The sequence below is a fragment of the Pteropus alecto genome, unplaced genomic scaffold, assembly GCF_000325575.1.
Source record: "Pteropus alecto unplaced genomic scaffold, ASM32557v1 scaffold78, whole genome shotgun sequence".
Classification (NCBI taxonomy): Eukaryota; Metazoa; Chordata; class Mammalia; order Chiroptera; family Pteropodidae; genus Pteropus; species Pteropus alecto.
This window is the reverse complement of record NW_006443124.1, coordinates 5,545,204-5,567,231: the sequence shown is the minus strand read 5'-3', so window position 1 is coordinate 5,567,231 and position 22,028 is coordinate 5,545,204. Positions and strand designations below refer to the sequence as shown.

The following is a 22,028-nucleotide window of genomic DNA, read 5'->3' as shown; positions in this document are numbered from 1 at the left end:
AAATGCACTGGATTTATCAATACAAAACCAGGCTCTAGCTCTACTAAAGGAAACAAACAAACAGACATGAATTCATTGGAAAAATGTAGTATTTTATAATGTAAATCTACCCTAGTTAATCTCTAAATTTAACACCATTCCAATAAAAATCCCAAAAGCGTAACTGATTCTCAAATTCATCTGGAAGAAAAAAATGTATGAGACTAGCCAAGAAAAATATTGATTAAAAAAAGGGGGGAACTTGCACTGTTAGTGTTAAAATGTACTATAAAGCTACAATGACTTAAAAAGTATGGATCAGGTACCAGAATAGAATATGTACTCAGTAGAACATATTATAAAAGCAAGAAATAATTATAAGTATCCAACAAAGATTTCATTAAGGGTGTTAGTGCTTATATAAAATATAATATTATAAACACACATAGGATACATTTATCATTTTAAAAATAATTTTTAATATTTATTTATTTTGTAATTTTATGTTAAAAGAGAAAGAATGGATTGTCCAATAACGATGCCAGGATAACAAGTTAAATACATTTTTTAAATTACCATATTTATAATATGTAAAAATAAATTGTGGATGATTAAAAGATTTAGATGTTAAATAAAACATTTGAACATTTAGGAGGATGTCTATGTAGCAAGAGCAAAAAAGTCTTTCTAAGCATAGAGCAAAAGGCAGTCCAAAAATAAATTTGATATGTTGACTACATCAAAAAATGTAAATCTTCATTGTTGATGAATGTCACAAAACTAAAGACAAGTAACAAACTCAAAAAACTATATGCAACATTTATCAGACAAAATAAAGGTTAACACTTTTGATATAAAAAGAAGCTTGTAAAACAAAAAGAAAAAGATAAATACCTCAACAGGAAAATTGGCAGACATAAAAGACACACACAATGCCAATAAATATGTTAAAATGTTCAGCCTAAGTAGTAATCAAAGTAAATTAAAATAAAATAACATTTTGTATATCAGATTTGTAAAGATAAAAAAGAACACTGATGAGAATGTGCAGAAGTGAGCACTCAAATACTGACAGTGAAGTGTAAGTTGGTGTAATCTTTATAAATTATAATTTAGCAATAGGTATCAAAAGCCTTAAAATGTGCCTATCTTTGATCCTTACAGTTCCACTTGGGAATTCATCCTTAGGAAGTAATAATATGCAAAAAACTTTATCTAGAAGTATATAACTGGCATAACAAAAATTGAAAACAAACTATCTAATAATAAATAATTGATAAAATAAATTTGAGTTGTATTTATAAAATGAAATATGCAACCTTTCAAAATGATGGCATAGTTGTATGACAACTATAATTAAAAATAATTAAAAAAATAAAATAAAGTGATGGCATAGAAACACAGCTCTTGCCATGAAAAGACGTTTCTGATATACTTATGAATGAAAACGTTGTATATAAATGTCTAACCACTATACAGTACACCTGAAACTAACACACTCAATGTCAACTGTAACTGAAAAATAAACAAATAAATAAATGAAAAATGGGGCAGATTATGAGACAATAGGTACAATATAGTCTCATTTTTAAAATAATTTTTTAGACATAGCAAAGGTCTGGAGAAATTTTCTCCAAAATGTTTATATTTTGTGGCAGTAAGAGTATAAGTATTCTTGTTTTCTTCTTTTTGATCATAAATATTTTCTAACTTATCTATATTAAGCACTTCTTGTGTAATCTTTAAATTAAAAGAAAAGGAAAATTAGGAGCCACTGGCAATTGTTAGATGTATAGTCCTTCCTGGTCATTTAATCTGGGGGATAAAAAGGCTTCATCAGGAGAATTAGAAATATATACCTCCACTCGAACAGTTTCATCCAATTCCTCACTCTGGTTCCTGATCCCCCCCAAGAAAACTGCCACAAAAGTCTTTAACATGACAAGGACTTCAGCTTTCCAATCTTTTCCTCCTCCCCTCTCCCCACTCTCAAGGGTAGTACCTCTGTCCCTTGTAAAACTGTACATCCTAGGCCTTAGAAGGCAGCAGCGTACTCCAAAATGCATAAATCAAATGGGTCACTTTGAGCCAGGGGAAGAGGAGAAGGCCCTGGGTCAGCAAAGAAGGGATTTGGGCTAAATTGGCAGCACAAGAATCTGAACATCAAGAGTGGCCATCCAGACTATGAAATAACAAAAAGTAGAGTAACAGGGATCAGGGCTCCCTGAAAGGCTGGAGGCAGCAGCAAGACAATCACACACTCAGCCAGGGTCATAATTATACATTTTATAATAGAACAATTTACCAACAGTCTTTTCTGCCAGTCAAAGTCTAGATTAAACATTTAGAAATCCAGCCTCCTCTTCTTTTGCAGCTGTTACCATCCTTCCCTTCTCTTCCTCACATGGGATACAGGCCTCAGAAATGGCCTAATCCTGGTCATAACCTCAGCACCAACCATTCTCAGCACCAAGGCTGAGGACAGCGGCTCTCCAAACAGGTCTTGACCTGGGGCTCCTGCCCTCAGGGCCTCTGCTGCCACCTCCACGGATCCAGGACGCTTTTTTCCTAAACCCAGAGGAGGACAGGCCCACAGAAAGCCTCTTTAGATGCAATAAATGTTCCCTGGATGTGGAAAACCCATTTCCTGGTCCGTATGTGGGCCATGGGCCTCCTATGCGGGCTAGCAGCCAACTTGCCTCTGGAAAAGAGGTTTTTTGAATGCTGATACACAAGCACCTCATGTGTGTGTTATAAAAGTCTATTTATCACATGCACTACATGGGCATAAATGTCCGGGCCACCCTCAGTAATATACCTCCCCCTTTTTAAATCTCTTAGAATCACTCAGCAAATTCTAACCCAGGCATCAATAAACTTGGAATCAAAATCAGGTCCAGCATCCCTAATGCTGTACCTTCTGGCATTAAAAAAAAAAAAAAAAAAAAGGCCTGGTATGAACACCTTTCCCAGCACTGCAAAAACACACAATGCGACCTCTGTCCCTATTCTGCTAGCCCCTGGGGCCTGAGAGGCACAGATGGGAACCTCCTGCTAGAGGAGTCAACCCCACTGGACCTGGCCTTCCACCCTCACTCAGGGCCTGCCACCATGGAGGGGGTGCTCTCACTCCCTCTTCTGCCCCACCCCCAACAGTGGTATCCTGGACCCCAGACAGACATAAGTACTCAAGCTTCTCTGTGGAGAGCCAGAGAGGTCAACACAGAGCCAGGTGCCAGGACTGGGGAGCACCCCACATGAGGAACCCCATGGACAGTCCTGCTCACCTCATTACACAGGGGAAGTGGCCCTCCAGGGCCCACGGGCCATCTGGGGACCACCAGGCAGCACCAAGGCAGGCCGGCTGGGGCAGTCAAGACAAGGCTGGGACTGTTTTGCCAAGGCTGCAAGCTTCCTTTGCAGCGGTGGAGAAGAACCTCCACCCCACCTCACCCCAGTACACGAGAGAAAAACCTTCTGTAGCCCAGGGCTGAGCTGCTTTTCACCAACTGGGGCTTTCTAGCTACTTGGAACTCCAATAGCGCAGCAGATCTCAGAGTCAAAAATAATAATAATTTTTAGAGCTAGAATTAAAATTAGTCTATTTTTCAAACAAATCCTAAAAATATCTACCATTTATTAAGCATTTATTATGAGCTTAATTATTTTACATAAATTATTACATTCGATCTAAAGAACAACTCCATGAGGTGGCTATCCTTATATTTTCCTTATACGACAGATGTAGAAATGGAGACATAGAAAGGTTGGGAGGCTTGTCCAAGGTCTCCAGCTTGTGAAAGGCAGGACGGGTCTGTATGACTCAAGTCCATGTTCTTCCATGGACCACTTGAGGACACTGCCTCTGTGATCCTGACAAGTCACCCTTTTATGAATAAACAAATGATCTTTTCAGGGCTTGTGCTCAAAGAATGGTTTCTTTTGTGTTTCAGAAAAAATATTGCTGAGTGGCTTCTCTAGAGGCCTTATTCCTGAAGGTTCTTGAACTGGTTAAGGGTAGTAAGCTCCATGCAGAGCCTACAGCCTTGGAGTCTCCCTTGATGGAAAGCTGAGGGATTAGATCCTATGCAATGACTGATCTCTCACACCCATCTGCAGGCTCGTTCCCCAGGTGCCAATGACACTTGGTACCTGGAGAAACAGGACTCATTTCCTCCCTAGTGTTCCCACAGGTAGCCCCCAGATCCTCTGAATAAGGGCTTTGGGATAGACTGACAAAGTCAGAGGCAGAAGATGCCCAGGGTCATTAATCTAATCCTATCAGTCCTACAGATGAGAAAACTGAGGCTTGTGGGAATTGGTCACTAAAACAGTCAGTCTCCTGGCATGCTCTTATCTTTCCCATAAACTTAAGTCCTAGAGGTAGGGCCAGATGTTAATGTTTAACGTGAGTAATTCCCTCCCTAGAAGCAGGAGTCTGAGGCTGAGAGAGAGGAAGAGGGGCATACATGGTTAAGAATACCATGTGGGAGTGAGAGAGACCACAGTTCAAACACTCACTTTCTTTTGCACAGCTCTGTGATCTTACCGAGTTACTTAAATCTCTTTGTGCCTCACTTTTCTCTTCTGTAAAAAAAAAAAAAAGAGATGATAATAGTGCCAACCTCACAGGATTGGTCTAGAATTTGTCAAAATAATGTATAGTCTAGTGCCTGGCTCAATTACAAAGGAGTAATAAGGAAATCTGAATAGAAGATGGACTTTAGTTAATAACAATGTGTCAGTCTACGGCCATGCTACCCTGAACAAGCCCGATCTCGTCTGATCTCGGAAGCTAAACAGGGTCAGGCTGGTTAGTACATGGATGAGAACCCACCTAGGAAGACCGGGTGCTGCAGGCATAAAAAATAAAAAAATAAGGGATTGTAAGTTGACAAGGTCCTTGCAATCCGTGAGGCCAACCAAGAGCTGCCTCACCAAAATAATAATAATAATAATAATAATAATAATAATAATAATAATAATAATGTGTCAATATTGGTTCATTAATTGCAACAAATGTACCATACTAATGGAAGAAGTTAATAATAGGGAAATCTGGGAACTCTCTATCTTCACAATTCTTCTGTAAATCTAAAATGTCTAAAGTAAAAGTTTATTGTAAAAACTAAAAGGAATACAGTAGAAGTTGTCCTCGTTATAGGAAGGGATGGTTATGAACCATGTCCCTGAGAATCTGGAAATAGCCAGAAAGAATCAAGCAGCAAAGTCAGCATCAAAGCCCCTCATCCTCGGTCAACTCAAGTCAGCTCCAACTCCCAACCACGAATAGCAATAGACACAGGTGTGACAGGCATCAAGGCACTAGAGAAAGACTACTGAATCTGAAGTCAGACACTGAGGTTCAAATTCTAATCTACCACTTAGTATCTCTGTGACTCTAGACAGAGCCCCTCACTCTCTGGAGCTCCTTTTCCTCCTCAACTTTGGCCTATTTCTCCCTGTCTAGAGCATAGAATTGTGAGGCTAAAATGAGAGATGCAGCAGGCAGCCGCTAAGATGGCCCCCAATAATCCTTGTCTCTTGGTATTCATGGCCTTGTGTGATCTTCTCCCCTTGGGTGAGGGCTGGACTTATTGACTTGCTCTAACAAATAGACAATGGTGAATAATGGGCTCTCATCATTTTATACCCTGAGATTAGAGTATAAAAAGACTGTGGCTTCCCTCTTAGATGGCTTGTCCTAAGGAAAGCTAGCTGCCATGTTGTAGGGGAGCCCTGTAGAAAGGCTCATGTGAGTGAGTTTGGAAGTAGATCTTCCAAAGCCTGCTAACAACATGTGAATGAACTGAGAAGCAGATCCTTCAGCCCCAGTTGGATCTTGAGATGATGCAGTCCTAGATGACAGCTGCACTGCAACCTCACGAGAGACCTTGAACCAGAAGTACCCAGCTAAGTCACACCTGGATTCTCAAAACACAGAAACTGCGAGTTAACAAATGTTTGTTGTTTCAAGGCACGAAGTTTTGAGATAATTTTTATGTAGTATTATATAACTAATTCAAGAAAAAAATCTATGAAAATACTTTGTTGAAAACTTAGAAATTCGGTAAAGCCAGAAACCAAAACAAACCAAACCCTAAGGCCCATCAGATTCCACAAAGGCCCCTCCACATTGTCACATCCCAGGCCATTTTTGCTTAACACTACTCTTCTTTCCTCTCGCTCCCTGAACACCTGAAGGCAGGTGGGTTTGGTGATGACAGCTCATGAGAGTCTCTCCCTACACTGGGAAGAACTTAGCCGTTCTGGGGGCCAGAAACACTCAGATGAGGCAACCTAGCTCTCTCCTGACTTGAGGCAGGGCTTGTGCTTCAGATCAAGCCAAACAATTGTCCCAAAGAGAATAAGTCCCAGTTCTTTGTGGGGGATTTCTCTCTAATTCACAGAGTGTTTGTTGTATCACCAGAAAAAATTCTGTCTTCCTTCTATCTTGTTTTGCTCTTTCCAAGGCTGTCCTTGAGTCTAACCCTTAGATGTATAGGAATGTACCAGGAAAAAAAGCTTTGCTCCTAGCACAAGTCTGGAGCCAGTGTGTCCCCTCCCGGGCAGACACCCTACTCGCATGCTCGCTATTCTCTTGAACGGTGAGGCACAGGAAGGCCATCCACCTTCCAAGAGGAGGCCAAATCCTCTGGCTGTATTTGGCACCCCCAACTCCACTGAGCTCTGTGGGGGAAAGAATGACCTTGAAAGGACAGGGCCACTGTGGAGAGAGAACTGCCTGTTCAGACAAGATGGACTCCACCTAACTCCAACACCAATCTCCACAACCATTTGGCTCCAGTACAGGACTTTCTCTCCGGTTTCTTTCCCTGTCCCTTATTCCTACCACTACAAATCCTCCCCTAGAACTTTTCTGAGCTCGCCAGGCAACCCCTTTTCCCCGGAGAATCTCCCTCCTGCTTTCCTTTCCCAGAGGTCTAAAATCTATGCACTTCTTGACTTGATTACCCCCTACAAGGAGCCTGGCAGTGCAGAGAAGAGATTTCTGTAGATGCTTCTCTGAGAGGACAGGAGGGGAATGGAGACACTAAGCCTGAGCTCCTAGGGTGCAACTGTGGCTGTGAAGACTTGGCAAAAGCATCAACAGTGACAGCAGCTCCCCAGGAAGGGCTTGCTGTGATGTGAATGATCCAGAAATGAAGGCCCAGAAGAGAGCCAGCAGGATTCAGGCTGGGCTTGCTGCACATGTGCTGAGGCCTGGCAGGGAAAGCTGCTGTGGAGCTCATGGCAACTGCTCACACCTAGCACCAGCCTGAGCGCTGCTCATCTTGGCATGGGCCCCGCCCCTGGCCATTACTGCTCTTCTAACATCCCCTTCTCCTAGAAGGGGCTGGGACCATTCTCCCCATACCTAGGACTGGGGTTCACAGTCAGGAAAATGTAGCCCACCCACCTTGCACAGCCATGGCGGAGGGGCCAGTCTTCCCAGCAGACACGTCCCTCCTTGCTCTGGCACTCTTACAGTGCCTTAACCTGCCACCCTGAGCAGTGTCAGTCATGCCTCTGTGGCCTTACCCTTCTCTTAACCAGAGGTGCTTATCTGGAGAGGATCCAGGTGGCCGTGCAGAACAAGCTGAAGTTCTAGCTCTATTCCAGGCCCTCAAAATTAAGGAAGTCGTCAAGGGACAGGTCCCAGAATTCCCAAAATGCCTTTTAGGGCTCCATGGTTCCAGCGTGTTGTGAAGAAGACTCAATAGAGCTTTTGGAGGCTCCTGGCTGTCAGGAAGGGAGCTACCTGTCATGCTCTGAGTGTAGTAATTAATCTGGTGCTACCAGGCTGTGAGGGCCAAAGACAGAGGCTGAGTCCTGTTCACGTCTATGTCCTAACACAGAACTTAGCCCAGAGCAAGCCCCCTGTCTGCCTGATCCCCTGGAAGAGACACTAGTGCAGAGGAGAATAAAGAATGAATGAAGCAGAGCAGGGTGCAGGGGAGGGAGAAGAAGGGGTTCGCAGCTGTCCCCAAAGCTGCGCCAGCTCAGAAGGTGCCTTATATGGCCCAAGAGGTCAGGCAGCCTCGCTGAGGGCAAAAAAGAATTAATTCACTGGGAGTAATCAGCAAGGCATGACTTCTTACACTTCCTCACACTAGGGGTTCTTTCTACTCTCTATTTGCTATAAAGTCAAGAATAAACTCCTCTGCCTGGAATTCAAAGCAGTCCACAAGGTGGCTGCCTCCCTGCCCTTCCACCGCTCCCCCGCAATTACCCCCCGCCCCCAGCAGCTCAGCCCCAGCATCCCTACACAATCCTGAGTGCCCAGCAGACCAGCCTCATTGCTGTCCCTGCATATTCCTATCCTCACTACCACGGCTCCTTTCCTCCTCCCTCCCTCTTTACAACAGATCCCAGCCTTCGAGCTCTGGGTCCCCGGCCCGTTCTTTGTAAAGCCTGTTCTAATCACTTCTGCCCACACCAGTCTCTGCCTTTTCGGAACTCCTACAGCAGCACTCCCAGCCTGTACCATGTGACTGAGCCCGTTTATAGCATCTCACATTGCTCATTAGTTGCTTTTTTCCAAGTTGTCGTCAACTAGAACAGAAGAGCTGCATGAGGACCAGCAGAGTGCCCGGCAGGACTGTAACGCCAGGTTTAAATTCTTTCATAGTTGGGACCCTGTCCAGACTGTTCTGTGTCTCTCTCAGCTCAGGTGGGCTCAGGAAACGCCAGTAATGATTTCCTTTTCTGTTTTCAGGGATTATCCTCCTCGCATTCCCCTGCAAGGTGCCTTGCTTTCACCCAGGACATTGAGCAGGGCAATGAAAACCAGCCCTTTGTGTGGGTCTCTAAGCAGGCTGAGCAGCTTTGTCCTGGGCTGACTTTTATGCTTTGCTTCAGTCAGAGACTGCCTTAATATGGGTGCATACCACCATCTCTGCAGTGCCTCCCCCCAACGCACACTCCTCGACATCAGCCTTTATCAGCCCCGCTCCCATCTCTACCAGGCCAAGCCCTGACGTCTGAGGGATTAACTCTCCCCGACTGCTCAGTACCACAGCCTCTGTTTATGACCCTCGGTCTCTGGCCCGGGTGAACTGGGGAGTGCTGCACATTCCTGTGGATGGGGAGGAGCTGTTTGAGAGAAAGGTTCTGTGGTGATTCTCACAGTTGCTGTGCTGGAGGTAAGCGGATGGGTCAGAGTGGCGTCTTCCTTTCCCCTCCCCCATTCCCACAGCCCAGGAGCCATACTATCTGAAGATTTGAAAGAGAAGGCGGCTGTGAGTTTGACCAGACGAGCCACTAAAACTGCCTTCCAGAGCGTTGAATCCCAAGGTGCCCAGTGTCCAGTGAGAAAGGCCTCTGCTTCTTGGGCGGCCTCAAGAAGTCTGGGAGTGGGCCCTAGGACAGAGCTGACACGGTGCAAGGCCTGGCCTGAAGGATGGGCTGGCCCGTCCTGGGGCTTTTCCATGCCAGGCCTCTAACACAATCCCCCTGAGGGTTTCTAGCCTTACTTCTCTCCCAGCCCCTCAGACACTTGCCTTCCTTGCCTGTGTTTCTCTGTTGTTCCTCCTACTCTCATCAGCCCTCAATCTCATTATTAGAGAAGGCAAAAGAACAACCTTTGCTATTGGTATAATTTCAATGAGTTTACATACATAAGATTTCGCTATATCTTCACAACATTCCTTCGTGTCAGATAGGGGAGGGAATAGTCTTCTCAAGCCTGAGGAATAATGTGCTCATGTTATTAACAAGTTATATATAGGGAAGTAACTGGAAGCCAGAGTTTCAAACACTTAGGTGAGAACCTGTTTGTTTGTTCTTTTTTAATGATACTTAGGCTAACCTCCCTGCCCTCTCATACTAAAAATTTTCTTACCATAAATGATTTGTTTTCCTGGCGTAAGACAATTCGAAAAGAAAGAAGTAGACACTAACTAGACGCTAATTCTACTGCAAAAGTCTACCCTCCCCAACCTCTATCCGGGACCATGGAGACATCCACCTCACACACACATAAATGCCTGGATTGCAATGGCTATATAAGATATATACGCATAATGAATGAACAGATACTTGTCATCATTCTTGTCAATGCCTTGCATTTGTATAATTTTAATTATATATATAAATATATGTATATTATAGTTCATAATTCACAGAGGGTCACTAAAGATCCCAGGCTTCCAGGCCTCTGCAGACACCTTGCCTAGGCAGGGAAAAAGCCAGGCCCCTCCGCAGAGCCTTGTCTAGAGTTGCTCCTTCCTTGGCCATTCAGGTGCCATCTCTTTGCCTCAATAAGCTCTAATTAGCTCCTCTATAGGAGGTGACTCAGGGCCATTATCCTTCTTCCACCCCTGACGACCCATTGGGAAGAGAGGGGAAGTGATTTATATAGAGTCATATCATGAGTCAGTACACAAACCAAGATGAGAATGTGGCATTTGGGGCTCCCAGGGCTATATTTGGGCCACTGATAAGAGCTGCTTCTCACAGCAGGGCCTGGACACAGGCAAAGGCTGAACACAGCTTCAAGAAAGTAAAAGAAGACAGAATCTGGAGCTTCCTCACTCCTAAGCACTCCTTTCTGGCATCTGTAAAATGCTTAGGAGCAGCTCCACCCTCTTACTGCCCAAGAAGAAACTGAGGCAACAGGAAAAATGAAGAACTCTGAATTTCTGGCTCCAGTCTAAGTCCTTCCTTAGGACCACTACAAACCCAGGCAAAACCTCAGCCTATCTACATGGCAGGCCTCTGGGATTTCCCTTCCAGGACCTGGCACCGAAGGAAAGGGTTTTGGCCTCGTTCGGTCAATGTCATGAACTAGTGATCAGACTTCTCTTATAAAACACACAAGACATAACTGTCGGAGAACTGAAGTCCCCTTCTCAAGGCCAAGGAGGAAAAGGTAAAAAGAACCCAGATACAATGAGAACTGATATCTAGATCAGCAAAGAGAAATCTAGCAATGGATATCAACAATGTTCACTTACCCTCACTCACCATCCCAATCACACACCCAAAAGACCCTTGGGAATATTTCCTGAGTAACCCAACTCCTGCCATGTTGTCCAATAGAACTTTCTGTGATGATGGAAATATTCCACATCTGTATTGTTCAATATGGTAGCCATTAGTCACATGTGGCTATTGGGCACTTGAAATGCAACTAGTGTAACTGAGAAGACTGAATTTTATTTAATTAATTTAAATTCCAATTTAAGTTTCCCACTCTGGCTAGTGGCTACTATATTAGACAGTGCAGCTCTAGCAGCTCTGAGGGGATATGAACTTGAGTAATTAATTGATTCTTGTATATGCCTGCTTAACCTTTACCCAACTGACTTGGAAAAACTCCCAGGTTCATTAGAAATCCCCGAGGCTCTTTGAGGGTTGGGGGTGGATGGAATCTGAGTGGGAAGACTCTGTGTAGGAAAGAGAGAAGAGGTCTCTTTGATCCATGTCTTAAGGAGCCTTTCTCAAGGAGAGGGAGACTATGCATGCTCCAGGAGAGGTCCCAGTGCAGGAGTCCACAGCTCTAGGGATGCCCACTGCAGGAAGCAGGCCATGCTCTTTGAGTGGTAAAGATCCTGGCGAGAGGGAGACTGAGCAACCACAAAAAAATGTTACGGGGGAAATTACTAGAAAGGCAGACATGCCCTCAACTGCCAAGGAGACCATTCATAAGTTGTCCCTGAATACAGAGCTCTGGTTGGAGAAAAGAAGGATGGAACGAGCCTCTCTGTGGGTATTGCCTTTCTACTGTTAGTGGGAGTTAAAGGGGTTCAACCATTCAGGAAGGTAAGTTGGTAATATGTATCAAAAGCCTTATTAAATGCACGTATCCTTTGGTATAACAATTTCACTAATGAAAGTTGAATTTAAGAAATTAATTCAAAATATATGAAGGTTAAGCTACAAGGATGTTCATTTTAGACCTTTTAATGAAGCAAAATATTATAAACAATCCAAGATGTACAATAAGAGCAGATTAAATAAATTATGGTAACTTCGTGTAATAGAGTATTTCTTACCTCCCACATCTAAGCTATCAGAGCAAGTCTTCCATTACCTCCAAAATATATTCTGATACCCTCCAAGTACAAAGTGCCACCCCCTCTTACCTGGACTACTAAACAGAATAACTGGCCACCCTGCTTCTACCTGTACCCCCTTCAACCCATTCTCCACATAGCAGCCAGAGCTGGCTAGCTTACTGACTGGCTCCCTAGCTAACTATTTTAACGTAATATGCACCCATAAAACCACCATCGGAAGTAAAAGCTAGGAGCATGACTATTACCTATAATCTTACCATTTAGCTTCCTACCCATTCCAGCTCCTTACCTCCTCCCAGGCCAGGCAGCCACCATGCTGAACCCTCGTGTCCTTGCTTTCCTTTTTATAGTGTTATTGCATCTATAAGAATTCTTAAATATGCGTATTTATCAGTTATTTTAGTGTATTAAAATAATATCATATGGTATGCAATTTTTTTGTACTTAGTAGTATTTTGCTAAGATTTATGCATATTATTGCATGCCACTATAGTTCATTCATTTTAACTGCTATCTGATATTCTATTGTGTTTATAGACATAGTGTATCCTATCTCTCATTGATGGGCATTTAGGATTTTCTCTCTAGGTTATTATTGTAAACAATGCTGCTATGAACATTCTGGTCCATGTCTCTTAGTGTATATATACAAGAGTTTTTCTTGGGTATATCTCTAGAATGGAACGCCTGCATTTTAGGGTATGTGAATGTTAAGCATTAACTGTTTTCCAAATTGTTCACTAATTTACACTCCCATCAGCAATCCTGAAGATCCTATGTATCCATTTCCTTTCCAACACTGGGTATTATAAAACTTTTTAATTTTTGCCAATCAAATGAGCACTAAAGGATATCTAATTGTAGTCTTAATTTGTACTTCCTTAATGATGAATATGAAAAATATCTTCTTATTTTTATTGATCTTAAGTGATTCCTGTTCTGTGAAATGCTTATTATATCATGGCCCTTTTGCTTTTTTTTCATTTGGGTTTCTTATGCTTTTCTTAATTTGTAGAGCTGTTTTTATGTATTCCTAATATTAATCCTTTGCTGGTTTTGTGTGTTACAAAGATCTTTTCTCAGTCTGTAACTTGCCTTGTCATTTTCTTTAAGGTGTCTTTCAAAATATAAAACTTCTTAATATTAGTATAGTTAAATGTATTTATTTTCCTTTTGTAGTCAATTTTTTTTGTCTTATTTAAAAATCTTTCTGAAACAGAATCATCTATATTTCCTACTAAGAGTCTTAAAGGTTTTTTTTACATTTCATTCCTTAAACCACCTGGAGTTGATGTTTTGTATATGGCGTGAGGCAGAGTCCAATTTCACCTTTTCGAATATGAATTTTTTCAACTTCCATTTCTTATATAGTTCTTTATGTCCCTACTGATTTGACATTCTACTTCTATCAAATATCAAAGTTCCATATCTATGTGAATCTGTTTCTGAGCTCTCTAATCTATTTTATTGATCAGTTTGTTTATCCCTGTGCCAATACAACATTTTCTTAATTACCTGAGCTTCATAACAAGTCTTAATAGAGCAAGTCTTCCCTTCCTACTTTTCTCTTTCAGAATTTCAGAATCCTTATTAAGTAATATGAAAAACCCTGTTGGGGTTTTAATTGGAATCTGTAGGTCAAATAGAGGAGCATTGGAGAATTGATATCTTTATGATATTAAATTCTCCTATCTATGAATGTAGTATCTTTCTCCATTTATTTAGTTCTCCTTTTAATATCTCTTAATGAAAATGTACTCTTTTTTTTTCTGTAGAAGACTTGAATATCTTTTGTTAGATTTATCCTTAAGTATTTTACTTTCTCTGATAATGTTTTTAATGTGTCTTCTCTTTATGTCTTCTAGCCTGCTGTTGGTGTATAGCATACAAATTACTTTTACATGTTAATCTTTATCAAGCTAACTAAATTCTGCTATTATTTCTAATAATTTGTCTTTATATCGTTTTATTTTTTATGCAAATAATGACACATAATACAAATAATAACTGTTTTTAGTTTTTATGCTTCTCATTTATTTTCTTTGTATTTTTGCACTGGTGATAATGGGCACCTTTGTTTCATTCCTGGTTTTAATGGGAATATTCCCAATATTTCCCTACTTAGGAAAATGTTTGTTCTAGTCTTTTTATCTGGTGAGGAAGTTCCCTTTTATTCAATTTTATCCTTAATGGTTGTTGATTAAAAAAAAAAACAACTTTTTTTATAGCTAATATAAATATAGAAAACAGCAAAAAACACACATACAGCTTAATTATTATAAGACTAACACCCTTGTTACCATTATCCATGAGAGGAGGCAAAACCAGCCACTCCAGAAGCTGCACGTGTCCCTTCCCAATCATAAGGCCCTCTCTCTCCCTCCCTCCTCCCACCTAAGAGTAACTGTTATCCTGACTTTTTGGTAATTACAGCCTACTTTTTTTTAATTTTTTTTTTTTTGGTAGTTTTATCACACAACCCTAATCTCTAAACACTATAGTTGTTTGGCTTAATTTTTCTTTCAATTTTTAGTTATTAAGACTGACTTTTTAAGAGTAGTTTTTAAGTTCACAGCAAAACTGAGGAGAAAGTATGGAGTTCCCATACACTCCTCCGCCCACACACATGCCCCGCCAGTGTTACATTTGTTACTACTGGTGAACCTACACTGGCACATCATAATCATCTAAAGTCCAAAGTTTACATTATGGTTCACTCTTGGTGTTGTACATTCTATGAGTTTGGATGAATGCATAATGTCATGTATCCACCATCATGGTAACGTACAGAGTATTTTCACTGCCCTAAAAATCCTGTGTTTTGCCAATTCATTCCTCCCCCATATCCACCCCCTGTTAACCACTGATCATTTTATTGTCTTCAGAGTTTTGCCTTTTCCAGAATGTCATCTAATTGGAATCATACAGTATGTAGACTTTCCAGATTGGCTTCTTTTACCTAGGAATATGCATTTATGTAATTTTTTAATGTCTTTCGAATCCTTTTTTCCTCTCTTGCAATCTATTCAATGAAGATATCAGATCACTTGTATGTTTTCCCCTGTTGGATGTTGATTTTAATCAACGGCTTTCTTTGGATCTAATGAGATTAACTTTGTGGGGTTTTTGTCTCTCTTCTAATTATTTTGTTAATGAGGTAAATTACATTTATGGAGAGCAATTGTCCTAAAACAAATCAGATTATGCCACTGCCCTCCAACAGCTTTTCATTGACCTTAGAATACAATTCAAAGTCCTGCCAATGGCCTACAAGGTCCAACAGGGCCCCACAAAAAGATGGGTCCAACAGGGCCCCATCTATAGCTACCTCTCTGACTTAATCACAATTTTCCCTCTTCCTCACTGTTTCAGCCACACTGGCTTTCTAATGGTTCGCCAAACATGCCAAGTTATTCCCAAGTTCTTCTTCTTGTATTAGCTGTTCTCTGTTTCTGAAATGTTCTTCCCCCTAATCTCTACATGGTAACCTCCTAGTATTATTAAGGTCTCAGTTCAAAATTTCCTTCCTCAGAGATCTTCCTGGATCATCTGATCTAAAGTGGCACCCCAGTCAGTCTCCCATCACTTGTTTGTAATAAACCTTATCAGTATCTGCAATTATTCTGTTCATTTACTTATTTTATTGTCATCTCCTACCATCCTAACCCATAACGGAAGCCTTCAGCCAGTTTTGTTAATTGCTTTCTTCCTAATACATAAATTAGGAAATACCTATACTGGCACAGTATAGGTCTTCAATAAATATCTTTTGTATCAGAATTATATTACAATAGAATTTATCTATTGACAGGTAAAGATATTTAAACCATATTAAGCTGATAAAAGGATTATCCATACAGGATTTTAATTTTATTAAAAGGTACATTTGCATGTGAGTCTGATTCTGAAGAGTCAAATATCAGAAAAGACAGAAGCACAGAGTTAGCAGCAGTCATCTCTGGGTGAGTGAGACTACATCCATTGCTGGTATTTATGTTCTTTTGCTTGTCTGTATTTTTTGCTGTTTTACTTCTTCAACAAGCACATATTGTGTTTATTATAAGACAAAATAATAAAAGTAACCTTGTTATGATGAAAGAATGAACAAGATTCTGTCTTTTAAAAAGTTCACGGTCTAGTTAAGAGCACATAAAGACCCCTGAAATACTCAAGAACTCATTTACATCAGCATATGCTACCACCAAACAACGCATAGTAAGTGTTGGCCCAACCCTCTCCTTGGTGTCATAGGGAACCCAAGGACTGTATCTGCATTTATTTAGTCACGATATTCTGCCTCGTGCCAAAAAAGGAATTGTTGTGGCTCATAGGAAGGTCCCTCTCATATCATCTATTTAGGGAGATGAGACATACACAAATGACAAAGCAAAACTCTATTCAATAACAATTGTGAACGTTTCATGTTTGGTGGCTGTGTTTCATCCAGCTCTGTAGTGCCCTAGAACCTACCAAGGACTTACCTGGAACTTTGATGCTCACTGAATGCTAGTTGAAATAAACAGTTCAACATTTATAATACCACTACGTAGTCCTTGATAAAATACCAAATAAGCGAAATGGGGAGTCAGTGTTTAATGGAGATAGAGTTTCGGCTTTGCAAGATGAAAAAGTTCTAGAGATCTGTTGCATAACAATGTGAATAGACTTAATACTGTATACTTAAAAATGGTTAAGATGGTAAATTTTATGTTATGTGTTTTTTACCAGTTTTTTTTTTTGTTTTTTGTTTTTTAATGCCAAATAAAATGGTACAGGCTGGTACAGACCACAGGGCTAAAAGCATTTTTAGCCCAGGAGGGATCACTGTACACATAAGGGGTTGGGAAAGACTTCAGGAAAAAGGACTTGAGCTGGCTTCCATAAGAAGAAGGAGGGCAATTCAGAGAGGCAGGGCATATAGGGGCCAGCATGCAGATATACTGTGAGCCAGTGAATAAACAGATCAATCAGCTTTGATGAACTACAAAGGGCTTAAGAAGGTCAATACTTGGAATAAGGGTGTGAAGGGGGGTTGGGTCAGAATGTGAAAGGCCTTGGATGCCAGGCTGGACTTGAGCCTAGAGTCAATGAGGAGAAATGAAAGGTTTTAGATTTGGGAAATGATGTGATAAAAGGAGTATTTTAAAAACACTAATTAGCATTCAAATTAGGATATAGTACACATTAATCTCAAACCTGCTGAAAGGGAAGGAAAAGGAAGCACCCAGATCTCCTAATGTGACATTCAGATGACAGCTACTGCTGAGACAGACACACAGTCTAGACCAAATAGGTCATCTGAATAAGCTTTTCAGGGAACACAGGTCCTGTCCCCCTCCACTATTGTGAAGAATTGGATTCTATCACTCTTGTCTCGTAACCTTTTCCCAGAGAAGTTCAGAATCTCAAAAACACCTTCTTTCCAGCACTTAATTAGCTAGACAGTGAGCAGCAGTGATTCCCTGACTAAAATGCAAAGTATAAAGAAGGCTGCACTTAAAAAATAGGGCTCCCACATATACTGACAGGGGCAACTCGGCTCTGGCTGCTGTGCGCCTAGGAAATAACGCTGATTCCCAGAACAAGAATGAGCACAAGGAGGCTTCCCCTAGGCATTGCTCTCTGGACTAGAAATGAGCCAGTTTCCCAGCACCTTCCATCCCCAGCCAGCTAACTTGTCTTTTCAGGAACTGAAGACCAGAGTGAGCCATGGGCAACTGTCCTCTCAGAATAAGGGACATGTGACTCTATTGGATCTGCCCACACACAACTGGCATTGGACATTTCAACTCTTTTATTAAGAAGAAGTGCAAACATCAGAAGTTACTTTATTTACAAGTTAATGCATATGTAGCAAAAATCAGAAAACGAATAAGCAAAAAAAAAAAAAAGATCCAAAAACATTCATGTTTTAGCATGTTATTCTGTCAGCAAATATAAATGAACTCACAGTAAACATACTATTTCAGAACATGATTTTTTTTTTCACTGAACAATCGATTGTAAATATTTTTGGATGTCAATAAGTAATCTTCTCCAAAAATGATGTGTGATGGATGTATGGCATTCCACAACATGGGGAATATGGGTAACCACACACAATCATGTTAACTAATGTCTCATTGTTATATATTTAGTTGTTCCCAATCTTTGGCTATTATAAACAACACTGCGATGAACATCTGAGAAATAAATAACCTCATCCCCAGGATCCTAACATTGTTATGGGTGGTGCATGTGTTTAAAATATGCCATAAAGTTCTACTCTAAAGGGAGATACCTATAGCACCTACCATAAGAACAGCATGTGACCCTTCAGGGACCTGACTCACATCTCATTTCTTTCAAGAAGGCTTCTCTTGACCAGATCACTCCAATGTGCCTTCTCTCTCTACCAAATATTCTGATCTCCTGCTTGACAGTTGTGTCCTTCCTTTAGCACTTAAAAATGCCTGGCCTGGCCTTTGCCATGGATCCCTTGTCCTTCCGATTATACCAAAAGCTGCTCGAAGGCAGAGATCTCATTGAGTACTTTGTAGTCCTGAAATGATGGCGCATGTGATTTGCACTCAATAAATATTTGTTGAATTATTTCATTTGAAAGCTTGAGGAGAATTGGAGGGGGGTGGTGTGCGGGGGTGGTAATCCTTGAATTTTAATTATGGCTCTGGGTGGTCAATGGGAACAAGAAACCAGGAAAAAAGCCCACTCTGCCTTTGTCCCTCCAAAGGCACTTCTGGAGCTCAGCACCCCGCCTCTGACCCACTTCACCTCCTTGGCCCCAAACAATCAAAGCTCTGATAACTCGAAGAGCAGTAGGAATAAATGGAATGGTCTTATTAAAGACCATCTGACACGTGGTCTGCCAACACTGCTCTAAGGGGTTAAGCAGTGAGCTGCTTCTATCTCCAAACAGTATTTTCCATGCTCTTTAGTGAAGAAGGGGGAAAGACAAAGGTCAAAAAAGCAGACCTGCCCCCAAAGTCTAAGGTAAGACACCAATGCTTAATCCAGGGCGAAGGACAGACACAGCAGAGCTCCTCTGCCAGATGGGGTGTCCTCTGCCAAAGAGTGGAAGTAGGTGAAAGCCACTCCCCAAGAGCAAGGGCTCAGCAGTCAGTGAGGATGCCCTCACTTAGTCTGCAACAATCTCTGGAACAAAGTAAATTCCTAGGAAAAGCTAGCAGACGAATCCCATTTATCAAGAAGGCAGCAATTCCAAGCCTGCTGCACATGAGCTGAGGCCTATCACACATGTCTAAATGGGCCTGGGACCCAGGGAAAGCCAGGGACCGGGGTCCCACCTGGGAGGGGTCAAAGTTAATCCTCTTTCTTGGCACTCAGTTGCTCTGAGATTGTCCCTTTAGGTAAATTAGGAAGCTTTTGTTAAATACTTGCTCTGCCTAGACCTGGGCTAAGAGCAGTGAGGTATGTGGGAAACAAAGCATGGGCCCTCTATAGAGCTATATCTGGCTAGAGGCCTGAAATTTGAGATAGAAGGAACAAAAATGCTCTGTTTCTGTGTTGGTAGGCAGGAGCAGGGGTAGAGGTGGGGAGGGGAAAAGTCCAGAACTCTAGGAGGAAGTCAGGAGGTCTCCATTCTAGCGTTCTCTGCCACCAGAGAAAAATGACACAGCTTTGGATAAGTCATTTAACCTCTTCGGGCCTCTAGTTTCTCCACTAGAAAAATGAGAGACCAATCCGAATGCTGCCCACAAGAGTTAACAGGTCAAAACGTGGTTTTGAAATAAACCTCTGTGGCCTACAGAAATGTCTTTATGTGGTCAACTCTTATTTAGAACAAACCAGAGCTGAGAAAGCCAGGGAGGGTCAGCCACCCCTCCACCTCAGGCCCACCCAGCAAGCCTGTGTTGAGTCTTCCTGAGAGGGAAAGGCCATGCACTGTGTTGAGTCTTCCTGAGCAGACCAGGGCCATGCACTGTCTGCTCCAGGTCCAAACTAGAGCCCCACCCAGCCAGTGGATGGCAGGTCAAGATAATCTGCCTCCTCTACTGCTCTGCTCCTTTTCTATCATTCTGCAAGTCTGGTCTCTATTGATGATGCAGCAAGAAGTGCAGAAATCAAAGTCCCCCTCAGGGACTTTCTCAATAGGCCGGATACTTGCTAGCTAAGGATTTCAGAATTTGGGAGTTGGCCAAAAACAAATAAACAAACAAATAAATACCGTTTACCATCCAGAGTCAAAGAAATTGTCACTTGAAATATGGAGTAGGACCAGAGAATTACAGGAATAAAGGAAGATAGGAAGAGGAAGTGAGACAGGGGAAAGAGGTAAACCAAGAAGGGGTCTAACATGTCTCAGTTACAGCAGAAGCCTCTGATGCCCACATCACATCCCCCTGGCTCACCTTCTATTTCCACACAGTTGTTCCGTGTGAGCACAGACCCAGGGCCTGCTGATAGGGTCACACCTCAAGCACACAACCCCCTAAGGCCTTTTCTGACACATCAGGACAATTTTCAGCCACTGAGGAATGGGAGCTAGTGAATAAATGCTCCAGCCTGGAGTCCTGCCAGCATAAAATTCCACTAGTCACTCCGTGCAGTTGTCAGGAAGTCCTGGAAGAATGGAGTCTCCATTGCACACAGTAGTAACCTTCATACCACATTTGGCTTCCCCTTCTCTCTTGTCTTACTCGCATTCATGTTGCTCCCTCCTTCCTGATTCCTGGAATTTTCTCTCAAACACACTATCTGTACCTAAGTCTTTCTCTCAGGTTCTGCTTTCACGTGAACCCAAATGTCCTGGAAGAATGGAGTCTCCATTGCACACAGTAGGAACCTTCATACCACACCCTCATTTGGCTTCCCCTTCTCCCCCGTCTTACTCGCATTCATGTTGCTCCCTCCTTTTTGCTTCCCGGAATTTTCTCTCAAACACACTATCTGTACCCAAGTCTTTCTCTCAGGTTCTGCTTTCACATGAACTCAAACCCAAAACATCAGTAGAGAATCTGGTGCTTACAAGCTGATGGGAGAGTTCTATGGTGACCCAGCATCTTTTTTCAAGAGATGCTACGTTGCTCTGCAAAGCTTTCTCTGTAACGCCTGTGGCTCTCTGCTTGCCACCAGGTCTGGTTATTCAACTGGAAGGCAAATCTAGCTTGCCACTGCCCCATCCAACAAGGCTCATGGGAAGAGGGAAGGGACAGAAAGTTCTCTACCAGTGCTCTGTGGTTCTTTGCAATCATTGTTCAGGAGGCGAGATTAGTATAGAACCTCAATTTTGTCTTCCCCAGTGCACTCTGTCCCATGCTGAGCCCCTCCAAACATCACCTCCTAGTGGAAGAACTATCTTTTACAAGGAGCATGATTTCATTTTTGAAAAAGGAGAGTCAGAGAAAAAGCACCCAAACTACATGGGAAATATTCTTAGGGTGAAGACTCTTGGGTGCTGAGGGTGTGAGCCCCATTCCATACTCACCCAGAGGGAAATGGAGAGAGATAACATGCACATGTGCCACACACAAACATACACAAACCCAGGACAAAAAGCAGGAAAAAACAGTTATCAAAACATTAGCCGTAGTTCTCTCTGAGTAGTTGAGACTGAGGGTCATTTTTACTCTTTTCTTTATACTCTCATGTATTTTCTTCAATGAATGTATAATACCCTTAAGTTTTTAATTATAAAAAAAAAAAGACACTTGTCCCTTCTACATTATGATATCTGCAGAGCCCTAAATATGATCTATAAACACCCACGGATTTAGATTTCGGGGTAATCTGTGACAACAGCAGGCTCCAGATCTTGTGCTGGGAGGTTCTTAGACAAGAGACGTGGAAACACAAAATATTATCATTATCAAGCATTTTCTCCCTCAATAACTTGGTCTTTCAGAGGAAGTGAAGCACAGAGATACAAGTCAATTGCCTACACACCTCTGCGCCCGAACTCTGACATTTCCCCATCACTGCCCCACTTAGCTTCCAGCTTCTGCACCATTCTCTCAGCCTCCCCTGCCTACGAACCATGGAGGGCACCGAACTTAGCAACCTGACCAC

The 22,028-nt window shown here is 42.0% G+C and overlaps 1 protein-coding gene and 1 pseudogene across 1 annotated transcript in view; one reads left to right on the top strand and one right to left on the bottom strand.

Moving 5' to 3' along the window:
* The window catches only part of NRG2 (neuregulin 2), a 163,291-nt gene that overhangs the window by 104,507 nt on the left and 36,756 nt on the right, over nucleotides 1–22,028 (bottom strand). The gene's annotated exons all lie outside the window — the stretch shown is intronic.
* Nucleotides 4,724–4,841, top strand: LOC112472043 (annotated as a pseudogene).